Source organism: Mytilus californianus, unplaced genomic scaffold (genome assembly GCF_021869535.1).
Source record: "Mytilus californianus isolate M0D057914Y unplaced genomic scaffold, xbMytCali1.0.p SCAF_3, whole genome shotgun sequence".
NCBI classification, from domain to species: Eukaryota; Metazoa; Mollusca; class Bivalvia; order Mytilida; family Mytilidae; genus Mytilus; species Mytilus californianus.
In genome coordinates this window covers 130569557-130584462 of record NW_026262679.1, presented here as the reverse complement: position 1 = coordinate 130584462, position 14906 = coordinate 130569557, and the positions used below count along the sequence as shown (strand labels likewise).

The window sequence follows — 14906 nt, the reverse complement described above, 5'->3', positions numbered from 1 at the left end:
GGTCAACCAGTATGTAATGGGGACAAGTGTCGATTTATGATCCAGAGACATCCGTTTGGTCAACCAGTATGTAATGGTGACAAGAGTCGATTTATGATCCAGAGACATCCGTTTGGTCAACCAGTATGTAATGGTGACAAGTGTCGATTTATGATCCAGAGACATCCGTTTGGTCAACCATTATGTAATGGTGACAAGAGTCGATTTATGATCCAGAGACATCCGTTTGGTCAACCAGTATGTAATGGTGACAAGAGTCGATTCATGATCCAGAGACATCCGTTTGGTCAACCAGTATGTAATGGTGATAAGGGTCGATTCATGATCCAGAGACATCCGTTTGGTCAACCAGTATGTAATGGGAACAAGTGTCGATTTATGATCCAGAGACATCCGTTTGGTCAACCAGTATGTAATGGGGACAAGTGTCGATTTATGATCCAGAGACATCCGTTTGGTCAACCAGTATGTAATGGTGACAAGAGTCGATTTATGATCCAGAGACATCCGTTTGGTCAACCAGTATGTAATGGTGACAAGTGTCGATTTATGATCCAGAGACATCCGTTTGGTCAACCAGTATGTAATGGTGACAAGGGTCGATTTATGATCCAGAGACATCCGTTTGGTCAACCAGTATGTAATGGTGACAAGGGTCGATTTATGATCCAGAGACATCCGTTTGGTCAACCAGTATGTAATGGTGACAAGAGTCGATTTATGATCCAGAGACATCCGTTTGGTCAACCAGTATGTAATGGTGACAAGTGTCGATTTATGATCCAGAGACATCCGTTTAGTCAACCAGTATGTAATGGTGACAAGTGTCGATTTATGATCCAGAGACATCCGTTTGGTCAACCAGTATGTAATGGTGACAAGTGTCGATTTATGATCCAGAGACATCCGTTTGGTCAACCAGTATGTAATGGTGACAAGGGTCGATTTATGATCCAGAGACATCCGTTTGGTCAACCAGTATGTAATGGTGACACGTGTCGATTTATGATCCAGAGACATCCGTTTGGTCAACCAGTATGTAATGGTGACAAGTGTCGATTTATGATCCAGAGACATCCGTTTGGTCAACCAGTATGTAATGGTGACAAGTGTCGATTTATGATCCAGAGACATCCGTTTGGTCAACAAGTATGTAATGGTGACAAGGGTCGATTTATGATCCAGAGACATCCGTTTGGTCAACCAGTATGTAATAGTGACAAGTGTCGATTTATGATCCAGAGACATCCGTTTGGTCAACCAGTATGTAATGGTGACAAGGGTCGATTTATGATCCAGAGACATCCGTTTGGTCAACCAGTATGTAATGGTGACAGGGGTCGATTTATGATCCAGAGACATCCGTTTGGTCAACCAGTATGTAATGGTGACAAGGGTCGACTTATGATCCAGAGACATCCGTTTGGTCAACCAGTATGTAATGGGGACAAGTGTCGATTTATGATCCAGAGACATCCGTTTGGTCAACCAGTATGTAATGGTGACAAGAGTCGATTTATGATCCAGAGACATCCGTTTGGTCAACCAGTATGTAATGGTGACAAGTGTCGATTTATGATCCAGAGACATCCGTTTGGTCAACCATTATGTAATGGTGACAAGAGTCGATTTATGATCCAGAGACATCCGTTTGGTCAACCAGTATGTAATGGTGACAAGAGTCGATTCATGATCCAGAGACATCCGTTTGGTCAACCAGTATGTAATGGTGATAAGGGTCGATTCATGATCCAGAGACATCCGTTTGGTCAACCAGTATGTAATGGGAACAAGTGTCGATTTATGATCCAGAGACATCCGTTTGGTCAACCAGTATGTAATGGGGACAAGTGTCGATTTATGATCCAGAGACATCCGTTTGGTCAACCAGTATGTAATGGTGACAAGAGTCGATTTATGATCCAGAGACATCCGTTTGGTCAACCAGTATGTAATGGTGACAAGTGTCGATTTATGATCCAGAGACATCCGTTTGGTCAACCAGTATGTAATGGTGACAAGGGTCGATTTATGATCCAGAGACATCCGTTTGGTCAACCAGTATGTAATGGTGACAAGGGTCGATTTATGATCTAGAGACATCCGTTTGGTCAACCAGTATGTAATGGTGACAAGTGTCGATTTATGATCCAGAGACATCCGTTTGGTCAACCAGTATGTAATGGTGACAAGAGTCGATTTATGATCCAGAGACATCCGTTTGGTCAACCAGTATGTAATGGTGACAAGTGTCGATTTATGATCCAGAGACATCCGTTTGGTCAACCAGTATGTAATGGTGACAAGAGTCGATTTATGATCCAGAGACATCCGTTTGGTCAACCAGTATGTAATGGTGACAAGAGTCGATTTATGATCCAGAGACATCCGTTTGGTCAACCAGTATGTAATGGTGACAAGAGTCGATTCATGATCCAGAGACATCCGTTTAGTGAACCAGTATGTAATGGGAACAAGTGTCGATTTATGATCCAGAGACATCCGTTTGGTCAACCAGTATGTAATGGGGACAAGTGTCGATTTATGATCCAGAGACATCCGTTTGGTCAACCAGTATGTAATGGTGACAAGAGTCGATTTATGATCCAGAGACATCCGTTTGGTCAACCAGTATGTAATGGTGACAAGTGTCGATTTATGATCCAGAGACATCCGTTTAGTCAACCAGTATGTAATGGTGACAAGGGTCGATTTATGATCCAGAGACATCCGTTTGGTCAACCAGTATGTAATGGTGACAAGGGTCGATTTATGATCCAGAGACATCCGTTTGGTCAACCAGTATGTAATGGTGACGAGAGTCGATTTATGATCCAGAGACATCCGTTTGGTCAACCAGTATGTAATGGGGACAAGTGTCGATTTATGATCCAGAGACATCCGTTTGGTCAACCAGTATGTAATGGGGACAAGTGTTGATTTATAATCCAGAGACATCCGTTTGGTCAACCAGTATGTAATGGTGACAAGTGTCGATTTATGAAGTGTTAATTTTATTTCAATCCTCCTTCCTCATAACTCTGTTGGATCAGTCTTTGTGACATGGGCACACCCTTCAATCCTCCTTCCTCATAACTCTGTTGGACCAGTCTTTGTGACATGGGCACACCCTTCAATCCTCCTTCCTCATAACTCTGTTGGACCAGTCTTTGTGACATGGGCACACATTTCAATCCTCCTTCCTCATAACTCTGTTGGACCAGTCTTTGTGACATGGGCACACCCTTCAATCCTCCTTCCTCATAACTCTGTTGGACCAGTCTTTGTGACATGGGCACACCCCTGTTTATGAATTCCGTATTATGTGAGCATGAATGTTATTTACGTATGACTAGAAACATGAAAACGCATTATGATGGGACAGAGCGTATGATACTGCTAGGAAATGGGAAGTTGGCAAATGGTTTACGCTATATAAAATGACCAGCGGGATTATATTTAGATAGGGACAATGAACAAAAGCAATCGGGAGCAGGATGATGCAGACACATTGAACACTGTTAAAGTATTATGTTCTAACGTCAAATCAATTTTAATTCTTTCATACAAATAAATTTCTAGATATGATCTTCTTTTATATTTAGTTCTATTGTGACCCAGTCTAGTTAATTTGTCTAGTCTGTATTAAATTTGCCATATTAATATAAAGAGTGGATATCCGGTATAAAAAAATGGCGTCATCAACTTTGTATATCCTCCATTAGTCATTGTTTTGTAAGTATCGAATATAACTTTCAAGTTTAAACTATCATATTTATAAGCAAATAATGCTTTGTGTCAGAAATCAGAGATCATGAAAAAATTTATTTGAAACATGGATTCCTGATACTTTATACAAATCAATTAATTAAACATGTTTTGATTTCATCAAATGGACGACAACTTTTTTACTATTAATTTATAGACGCATTAGTCCTACAAACATTCATGTAAACACTTACAACGCTAATATTCAATGAAAATAAAATTGTTTAGCATTGCATGATAGATGAAATGAAAATTCAAACATTTTTGTTTTATAAAATGACCAATATAATGACATGATTTATTGAGTTATATACAAGATTTTTTAATATGTAACTCAATCGACATAGAAAGTTAAGAAAGAGTAGATACCCCTTTATGAAAAATACATTGGCTCGAAAATTTACCTACTGATTTGACTTCCGAAGTAGTGGTTGAGTTTCATTGAATTAAATATTCGTTTTCTAACTTTCTTTTGTCATCATTTTAAAGCTAATAAAATGTTGTTCGATGTATATTATGCAAACATATTTTAACTTTCGCTTTCGAACCGGATTTCCTATGAAATACTACAGGGGACTATGTAGTACAAAATTTAATTACTACTTATAGACCTTATAAATCAATTGAAAACAGTTTTTGGTCTAATAATTCTGCACCAACATTCGAATGGAACATTTCTTAATGATGTCGTTATTGAATATAATTTGTAAAAAAACAATCTCTATTTTTTTTTAATGACAGGTGAATACTTTTTGTGTTTTACTGTGTGTATACTGTGTGTCTGTTTATTTTACATTGGCTAGAAGTATAGGGGAGAGTTGAGATCTCACAAAACCTGTTTAACCCCGCCGCATTTTTGCGCATATCCCAAGTCAGGAGCCTCTGGCCTTTGCTAGTCTGTTATGTTTTTTTAATTTTAGTTCATTTATATGTTTTGGAGTTTAGTATGACATCCATTTTTACTGAACTAGTACACATTTTTATTTAGGGGCCAGCTGAGGCCCATCTGCGGGTGAGGAATTTTTCTCGCTGCATTGAAGACCCTTCGGCTTTGGTCGGGTTCTTGTCTCTTTGATATATTCCGCATTTCCATTCTCAATTTTATTAGTTACTCTATGGATACCTATGTTTCATATATTCTTGCATGACCAGTTCTTTTTTTATAATCTCCTTTTTCTTGTTTAGTTATTTTCTAGGTCAATGAAATAAATGGTAATACAGTGTAATGCTGTAAGCAGTAACATGATAAAATGAATTGAGAGGGTTATTTAGTAAATCAAACCTTTTTACGTACCCCTTAAGTAAGCATACGTTACCTCCATACACAAATAATGTTTGGGTTAAATGTTAATTATTAACTTATTATACTCCCGTATTTGAGCCATGTACTGGACTAGTGGAATTGACTAGAAAGAGATCTTTTTTTTGTTAACAAACTTTTATCATCTGATACTTTTAAATGAAACAAAATTGATTAATCAAACGTCATATGAAACGAGTTTCTGTTGATTATTATGTAAATGACATAGTTGAACCAATACATGCATATAAACTTAACTAAGTCAACTGTATTTGTTTTTAAGTTATAACGAATACGTTGCATATATAAATCGAAGACAATCGTAATATAAATAAACAATCAGCACAGAAGCAAGCACAGAGTATGTGAATATGTGGGATACTAGCCTGAAATTTATTTGATGATATTGTCCATCAATTTCGATTCGTTAATTTGTCCTTATCATAACAGCTGCAAAATGATTTTGATGAAATAAAAACGCAAAAAATTCATAATGTGTTGTTTTTTTTTAATTTTTAAATCACTGGGTCGATACCTCTGCCGGTTGACTATCAGTCCACGAAAGTATCATCAGCTCAGTAGTCAGTACTTCGGTACTGACATCATTTATAACGAAATTTCTAAAATTGTTCCTTAATAAATTTTGAAATTATAAAGAAACTAAGGTTTCAACTCCCTCAGGCAACGTTGACCTTAGATGGATTTGGCTTTTTATAGGTCCTTTTTGGTCATTTATCTCTTCAACTGCTTCGATTCGTACACATCCTTGGTTTTCACATATTCGGTTTTGAGCGTTCCTGGTGTAGGTAAATCTAGAAAAGCCGGACTTAAAACAGACATTTTCCGAAAAAAATCGTGGGTTGAATCTGGTTTTATGACGATGACAATCGTTCAAAGATTCACTAACAAAGTATTGTGAGCAACCCAAACAGATATTATTGGTTAACGTGACAATAATTGGGATCCAGCAGACAAATTTGTGTAAACATAGATATCAAATAAACAACACAGCTGTCTTTAAAACAAAATCCAAACATACATACATACATGTAAATTTGTAAGCGCATTCCCGTAACGTCCTACAGTCTAGTCCATTCCAGCTCATTGGTCAGGTTGAAGAGCCCAGTCCAGTTCAGTCAAGCTAATGTACTGTATGACCATATCAAAATCTGACATGAGGTTTCTGAGAACTACAACAGACAGTTTCAGTCCCTATTCATCAGCAATTATCAATACACACTAAATTAACCAGTAAACAATGATTTAATTCCCGTTGTTTGAAGTGTATTTTGGAACTAATACAAATAAGAATATTATTCAATTCAAAACACAATCTTGTCCAATCAACGTTTAAGTATTCAGTGAAAAATCTCTGTTGTTTATCTAAATGATTATTCAGTTCTCAAATATATAATTACAAAATGTATACTTATAAATTAAAAGAAATTAAGCTAATTGACATTAAAAGCGTACCTGTCTATTTTCATTCATACTCTGTATCCGACAAAAATACAGTATAAACAGGTCATATTTTATATTTTGTACTTACAATCAAACAATCAACATTAAACTTTGATCTATATGAATGACTGTAAGAAATTATTTTTTACTTTTACTTTCGAAATCAGATTTCTAAAAATCAATTACTACCGGGTACTATATAATACAATATTTCAATGACTTGCATAATCCTTTATGAATTTAAAATGATTGTATCTCCCCAACCAATCAATAAACATACCCGACTATTCCGAGGTTAACATGTCCTTGATGATTTGTTTGCTTTACAGTACACATTGAATTCATATTTTAAATTAAATTAATATAATTTTCAGTTGGTTAATTTTTACTGCTTGGCCTGATTTCGTTTCGTAATTTATTTTGTGAAAACATATAATTTACATATATAGTTATTCTACGTAGATCATTGAAAATGTGAAGAGCTATGACGAAAGACTCCCTTAACACTCATATTTCTAAACTGTTAACAAAATTACTATTGCTTCTTTTACATTAATCTCTTTGTTATATGAACTGTGATCATGAACAGCTTTGTGATACTAGGTCTGTACTTTCATAGAAATCATATTCAGCTAAATCGATGTACGGATACGAAAAGCAAAATCATTTCATCATGTTCATACTTGTCCTTTGTTGATAGTGAAGCAGTTTTTGTATATATATGTATATATTTTTAAAAACAAGTATTTACTCTAGAGATAGTTTTAACTCCGTTTTCCGATAGTTAAGAGCTACAGCTGTTCACTTAAGAATCCAGTTTGATAATGCAAACCGAGAGTCATCATTGCATCCATACGGAGCAAAACCGAGTGTGTCAACAAAGAAATGTTCTCATGCTGTTGATGAATCACAACAACAAAGTACAAATTAAGTAAACTGTAAACACAATGGTAAACAAAATGATAACAACGCAATGAAAACTTCATGTATCCGAATCACACCTCTGGACCCACTCTCATTAGGACCGCCAAAATCCCAAAACCTTCAAGTTGTATGCACATGCTTTATAACAATCTTTTCTAAAATTGTGTGTGTTTATAAATATTGAAATTATAAATAAATGAAGGTTTCCACTCCCTCAGGCAAAGTTGACCTTATATGGATTTAGCTTTTTTTTGGTGGGTTCTTTTTGGTAATATAGCTCTTCAACTGTTTCGGTTCTTATTCATCCTTTCTTGACTTTCAAATAATCGGCTTTGGGTTTTAAGCCTTCCTGATGTACGTTAATCCAGAAAAGCGCTTCGGAAGCATGAAATTTATAACGTATTGTCAAGGATACTAAGTTTAAACAATGCACTATTAAGACCTTCTTTAAGATTGGAAATTAATGTTTTTGTTGACATCTCACAATGTCATAATTAATTAAATATAAAAGGAAAAAATAACACTTAATAAAAAGTATGTGTCCGAAGCGATTCTCTGGATGTACCTTGATCAGGAACTCGCAAATCCACAAAATTAATTTAAAAGTCAAGGAATTACATGAACCGTAACTTGTAAACAGCTATATGACCAAAAAGGAACCTACAAATAATATCTTAATCCGTCTGAGGTAAACTTTGCCTTAAGGAGTTGAAATCTTAGTTTCATGATAATTTCTAAATTTATCAAGAGAGAGGCGAAAGATACCAAAGGAACATTTAAACTCATTTGAGAAAGGTCAGTTATGACTCATATTAGTGACTACAAAGCTGATGATACACACTGAGACTAATAGTCCACCAGTGCTATGAAATGAATATAACACTTTATACATGTTATGCGTCCGAGGCGCTTCTCTAGAATTATCCTCATCAGGAACACTCAAAGCCAAATATTTCAAGGTCAATAATGTAAAAGATCCGAAACTTGTGAAGCATTTTTTGATAAAAAAAAAAATTGACAAAGAATAGCTGAATCTGTCCGAGGTCAACTCTGCCTCGGGGATTTGGATCTTTGGTTCTATGATATTTTCTCAATGGAGAATAGGTTAAGAAAGGTTCATTCTAATCACGTCTTGCACAGGGTTTGTTCCTCTTTCTCAATTTTCGAGTGTAATTCTTATATTGATATTAAGTATATATATATGTTTATATTAAATGGCATATCTGATTAATTCATATTTCTGTTTGGCTTCGGTTGTTGTCACTTTTGTTATATCAACTCTTCGTCGATAGTGTTTGATTTTGGGTGTTCAATGTTTATGGCATCGACAATCAATGAAAATATATGTATTTTCGATAAGAGTTTTATTTACATTTAAAACTAGTGCCTTTGATGTGATTACATAAACCCATACTAGTATTTTTGTGTTTTGCATATATATATGCCGCATCTAATTAAAATGTATTGTCTTACCGACTTTCCTAAATGATAAATTGTAGCCACTAGAAATCATGCACACATAATTTGCTCTACCTTTCGAAATTAACACTACAGGATTCTTTAATATACACAATTTACATATATATAAGATCCATTTTGTACTGGTGATCATTTTATTTGGCAATCGCCAATGGTAGTCATCAGGGTTTAAGAACATCCGTTGTTCGACCTGTTAGTCAAATGCGTTTTGTTAAAATATACTTTTTCACTATTTTGGTCTTTTGGAAAATGTTCTTTGTGCTGTATATAGACCCCTCACCCTAGAAATTTGTTTTACATGCACATGTATAAAAATTGCAGTTTTTATCCAACGCAATCACAGCACAAACAACATTTTCCAAAAGACCAAAAAAATGAAAAAGTATTTTTTAACAAAACGCATTTGACTAACAGGTCGAACAACGGATGTTCTTAAACCCTGCTGACTGCCATTGACGATTGCCAAATAAATTGATCACCAAATTAACAACATGGGTCTTTAAATTAATTCAATACCAAACAGAAAACAATAAACTTGCGGAAAGAATGATATACCACAAACATGAGGTGCAAAAATTTGTACACCATATCCGGATTTCGACAATTAATGTCTCTTCAGTGATGTTAAGGATCGAAACGGTATTTGGAAGGCCATATAATTTACCTCAATTTAGGATAGACTCTTGAATTTTAAAGAGTCCAAATAGGATGAACGGATCATATAAACCCGAAGGAAAATATAATACAAGCCCAAACGAAAAAATATAAACAAGTCTAAATTGAAAACAATGTTCAAACCTATGATTGCGTTGGATAAAAACCGCAATTTTTATACGTGTGCATATAAAACAAATTTCATGGTAGAGGGGTCTAAATATAGCACAAACAACATTTTCCAAAAGACCAAAAAAGTGAAAAAGTATATTTTAACAAAACGCGTTTGACTAACAGGTCGAACAACGGATGTTCTTAAACCCTGCTGACTGCCATTGGCGATTGCCAAATAAATTGATCACCAGATTAACAACATGGATCTTAAAATTAATTTAATACCAAACAGAAAACAATAAACTTGCGGAAAAGATGATATACCACAAACATGAGGTGCAAAAATTTGTACACATATCCGGATTTCGACAATTAATGTCTCTTCACTGATGTTAGGGATCGAAACGGTATTTGGAAGGCCATATAATTTACCTCAATTTAGGATAGACTCTTGAATTTTAAAGAGTCCAAATAGGATGAACGGATCATATAAACCCGAAGGAAAATATAAAACAAGCCCAAACGAAAAAATATAAACAAGTCTAAATTGAAAATAACGTTCAAACCTATGATTGCGTTGGATAAAAACCGCAAATTTTATACGTGTGCATATAAAACAACAGTTTTGGTAGAGGGGTCTAAATACAGCACAAACAACATTTTCCAAAAGACCAAACAAGTGAAAAAGTATATTTTAACAAAACGCATTTGACTAACAGGTCGAACAACTGATGTTCTTACACCCTGATGCCATTGGCGATTGCCAAATAAACGGATCACAAGATGTAACAAAATAGATCTTATTAATTTATTACCAAACAGAAAACAATAAACTTGCGGAAAAGATGGTATACCGCAAACATGAGGTACAAAAATTTGTACACCATATCCGGATTTCGACAATTAATGTCTATTCAGTGATGTTAGAAATCAAAACAGTATTTGGAAGGCCATATAATTTACCTCAATTTAGGATAGACTCTTGAATTTTGAAAGAGTCAAAGTAGGATGAACGGATCATATAAACCCGAAGGCAAATATAATACAAGCCCAAACGAAAAAATATAAACAAGTCTAAATTGAAAACAACGTTCAAACCTATATTTGCGTTGGATAAAAACCGCAATTTTTATACGTGCGCATGCAAAACACATTTCTTGGAAGAGGGGTCCAAATACAGCACAAACAACATTTTCCAAAAGACCAAATGAGTGAAAAAAGAATATTTTAACAAAACGCAATTGACTAGCAGGTCGAACAACTGATGTTCTTACACCCTGCTGACTGCCATTGGCGATTGCCAATTAAACGGTCACAAGATGTAACAAAATAGATCTTATTAATTTATTACCAAACAGAAAACAATAAACTTGCGGAAAAGATATATATATATATATATATATATATATATATATTTGCCTTCGGGTTTATATGATCCGTTTCTCCTATTTTGACTCTTCAAAATTTAAGAGTCAATCCCAAATTGAGGTAAATTATATGGCCTTCCAAATACCGTTTCGATTCCTAACATCACTGAAGAGACAACAATTGTCGAAATCCGGATATGGTGTACAAATTTTTGCACCTCATGTTTGCGGTATACCATCTCCGCAAGTTTATTGTTTTCTGTTTAGTATTTAATTAATAAATTAAGATCCATTTTTACATCTGGTGATCCGCTTTTTTTGGCAATCGCCATGGCAGTCAGCAGGGTTTAAGAACATCCGTTGTTCGACCTGCTAGTCAAATGCGTTTTGTTAAAATATACTTTTTCACTCTTTTTGGTCTTTTGGAAAATGTTGTTTGTGCTGTATTTAGACCACTCTACCAAGAAATTTGTTTTGCATACACACGTATAAAAATTGCGGTTTTTATCCAACGCAATCATAGGTTTGAACGTTGTTTTCAATTTAGACTTGTTTATATTTTTTCGTTTGGGCTTGTATTATATTTGCCTTCGGGTTTATATGATCCGTTCATCCTATTTTGACTCTTCAAAATTTAAGAGTCAATCCCAAATTGAGGTAAATTATATGGCCTTCCAAATACCGTTTCGATTCCTAACATCACTGAAGAGACATTAATTGTCGAAATCCGGATATGGTGTACAAATTTTTGCACCTCATGTTTGCGGTATACCATCTTTTCCGCAAGTTTATTGTTTTCTGTTTAGTATTTAATTAATAAATTAAGATCCATTTTTACATCTGGTGATCCGTTTTTTTGGCAATCGCCATGGCAGTCAGCAGGGTTTAAGAACATCCGTTGTTCGACCTGCTAGTCAAATGCGTTTTGTTAAAATATACTTTTTCACTCTTTTTGGTCTTTTGGAAAATGTTGTTTGTGCTGTATTTAGACCACTCTAACAAGAAATTTGTTTTGCATGCACACGTATAAAAATTGCGGTTTTTATCCAACGCAATCATAGGTTTGAACGTTGTTTTCAATTTAGACTTGTATATATATATATTATTGTTCAGTCTAGGTGGCTGAGTGGTCTAGAGCGCTATACACAGTGCAGGCGGAGTTGTCTCGATATCCCAATAGCATCAGTTCGAATCCCGGCGAGGGAAGAACAAAAATTTACTCCTGCAAATTTGCAGATTTCACATTGTTGTGATGACATTTGTAGTAAGTCTAAAAGGGCACAATTTACATCACCAATAAAAATGAAATCATGAACAAATGCTCAATATTTCGGATAACTAATATCCTTCATCAGTAAGATGCAAAATGATTCTTATCTTGACATGTGGTAGTCAAACTGAAATTGTAATCTTGATCGTTATACAAATTATCACGAATCAGTACGCTGGTAAATTACTTTCAATATTGATGTTTGGGAGGAGGAATAAATTCCTTAAAACTGTAAGAGTCATTTACTGATTCCTGAGTTACTAGAAACAAGGGTTGGTAGGGACTCATTATATGTTTTTTTTTTCATTGTTTTTTCATTAATGCCCTCTTGGGAAACTGTCCTTAACTTTCTTATCCAAAAACTTTCCCGATCAAGTCTGTCGGCCCTTGAACAACCCTCGTTGTGGTCTATGTTAGTGATGGTAAGGTTTTTGAGATCAGCTTGGGCGTGCCCAGGTGATCTCAAATGACGACTTACGGGGAGATCGGGCTTGTCGGTGTAGTCACTTCGATGACCATTCATGCCTTTGCTGGATAGCTGTTCTGTCTCGCCAATATACTGCATGTCACATCGACACTGAAGATGGTTTTGGAAGTAACATTGCAAAACAAAGTGTACACAGACCCAGTGGAGTGGCAAGTTTTCAGCCTTGTATCACCATCACTGGTGATCTGATGGATAAAATCTGTCGTAGAGTTGTCACTAGTTCGGACATACAATACCTCTACAATAGATAATTCAGCTGATCTGTAATATTCCATCTTCATGCCTAATATATCATGTACTGTGCTACAACGCTAGATAAAAACTGACGAGGAAAAGTTACACCCGGCCACCGAAAGCTTGATTTTTGTCGAGCCTAGGTTGTCGAGTGGTCTAGCGCGCCGGGCATAGTGCAAAGCGATTTGGTGCCACGATATCTCAGTAGCATGAGTTCGAATCCCGGCCAGGGCAGAACAAAAATTTGCTTCCGCAAACTTACAGATCTAACATTGTTTGGCTGTTATTTAGACGAATTATATGTGTATATATATACGATAGATATTTAGCTAATCTGCAATCAATTCCATCTAGATTCTACTGACGATGAAAGGTAACACTAGGCCACCGAAAGCTGAATTATTAGTTAAGTCTAGGTTGCCGAGTGGTCTAGAGCGCTGTACACAGTGCAGCGGTGTTGTCTCGATATCCCAATAGCATGAGTTCGAATCCCGTCGAGGGAAGAACAAAAATTTGCTTCCGCAAATTTGCAGATTTAACATTGTTGAGAACAGCACGCTACAACGAATCACCACGACGGCTACAGCATAATTGACCCAGATGCTCAAAACAAAACATTTTATGCGCAGCTAGACATAAAACAACCAATAGTTTTCTGTGCAATGTTTTGTTTTAAACTTATTTTTTTAATTTCCCTTATGTGTCTTCTCTTATTTTCAATAAATCTTTGATTTTGTTTGACTTTTACATAAGATTACTAGTATATCAAGATAAACAGATATCATGATACAATTTATTACATAAAATTGAGAATGGAAATGGGGAATGTGTCAAAGAGACAACAACCCGACTAAAGAGCAGAAAATAGTCCAAGGCCACCAATGGGTCTTCAACACAGCAAGAAATTCCCGCACCCGAAGGCGGGCTTCAGCTGGCCCCTAAACAAAAATGTGTACTAGTTCAGTGAAAATGGACGTCACACTAAACTCCAAAACATATAAATGAACTAAAATTTAAAAAAGCATACAAGACAAACAAAGACCAGAGGCTCCTGACTTAGGACAGGGAAAAAAGTGAATCTGTGAGCTACTGCTCACTAATGATACCCACGCCCGCTAAAAGTATAAGGTAAATAGGAAGTTGTTGAGTGATGAATCTGAAAAAGCATCACACGGTAAAGCTGACTCATATAAACCCTGAAACCAAATTTCCGAAATCCTTGTAATGTAGTTCCAGAGAAAGATTCGACAAAAAATATTCATGGGACGGATTGACGGATGGACGGACGGACGGACAGACAGAGGTAAAACAGTATACCCCCACTTTTAAAGCGGGGGTATAAAAACTAAATGTTTCAAACATCCCCGTCAATGTCACGCAGAGATTGTAGAATTAAGAATTATGTATAATCCCTGAAATTTTCAGAGATTCTGTAGTATCACTAGCAAAAATGTCAAGGATTATACATAACTTGAATGAAGAGGCAATGAATAAAAGTAAAATGATTTATTCTATAAAAATCATATTTAAACATCTTTAGAAACATAAATATCAAAATCTTGTTTATTTTTGCCTATTCTTTATTTTGAACTGTTTGCCCATTATTCTCTATTTTGTAAACCCCATTCAGAACCTTTTTGAACATTTGCCCTCATTATTTTTTTTAACCTAAAAAACTTTAAGCCTTCACATATTTAATCTGTTTTTGCTGCACTTTGAAGAGAAATACATTGTTCATTAAAAACATCTGAATGTGCTAAAAAGGTCAATCAAACACCTCAAATTGATTCCTTCTGAACTATCTTAGCATAATTTCATGTTTCGTAGTCAGACACTATCCCTTTCAGC

General features: G+C 35.5%; 2 protein-coding genes across 5 annotated transcripts in view; one reads left to right on the top strand and one right to left on the bottom strand.

The window, feature by feature from the left end:
- The window catches only part of LOC127736241 (sacsin-like), a 36660-nt gene extending 30073 nt beyond the window's left edge, over positions 1–6587 (bottom strand). For all 4 annotated transcript variants that reach the window (XM_052246828.1, XM_052246829.1, XM_052246830.1 and 1 more), the window contains exons 1-2: positions 6542–6587; positions 6116–6258 (exon numbers count right to left, since the gene is read on the bottom strand). The gene's annotated coding sequence lies outside the window, so the exon portion shown is untranslated. The remainder of the gene's footprint in view (positions 1–6115; positions 6259–6541) is intronic.
- Positions 3374–14906, top strand: part of LOC127736239 (sacsin-like) — a 48864-nt gene continuing 37331 nt past the window's right edge. The window contains exon 1 of the mRNA XM_052246824.1: positions 3374–3735. The gene's annotated coding sequence lies outside the window, so the exon portion shown is untranslated. The remainder of the gene's footprint in view (positions 3736–14906) is intronic.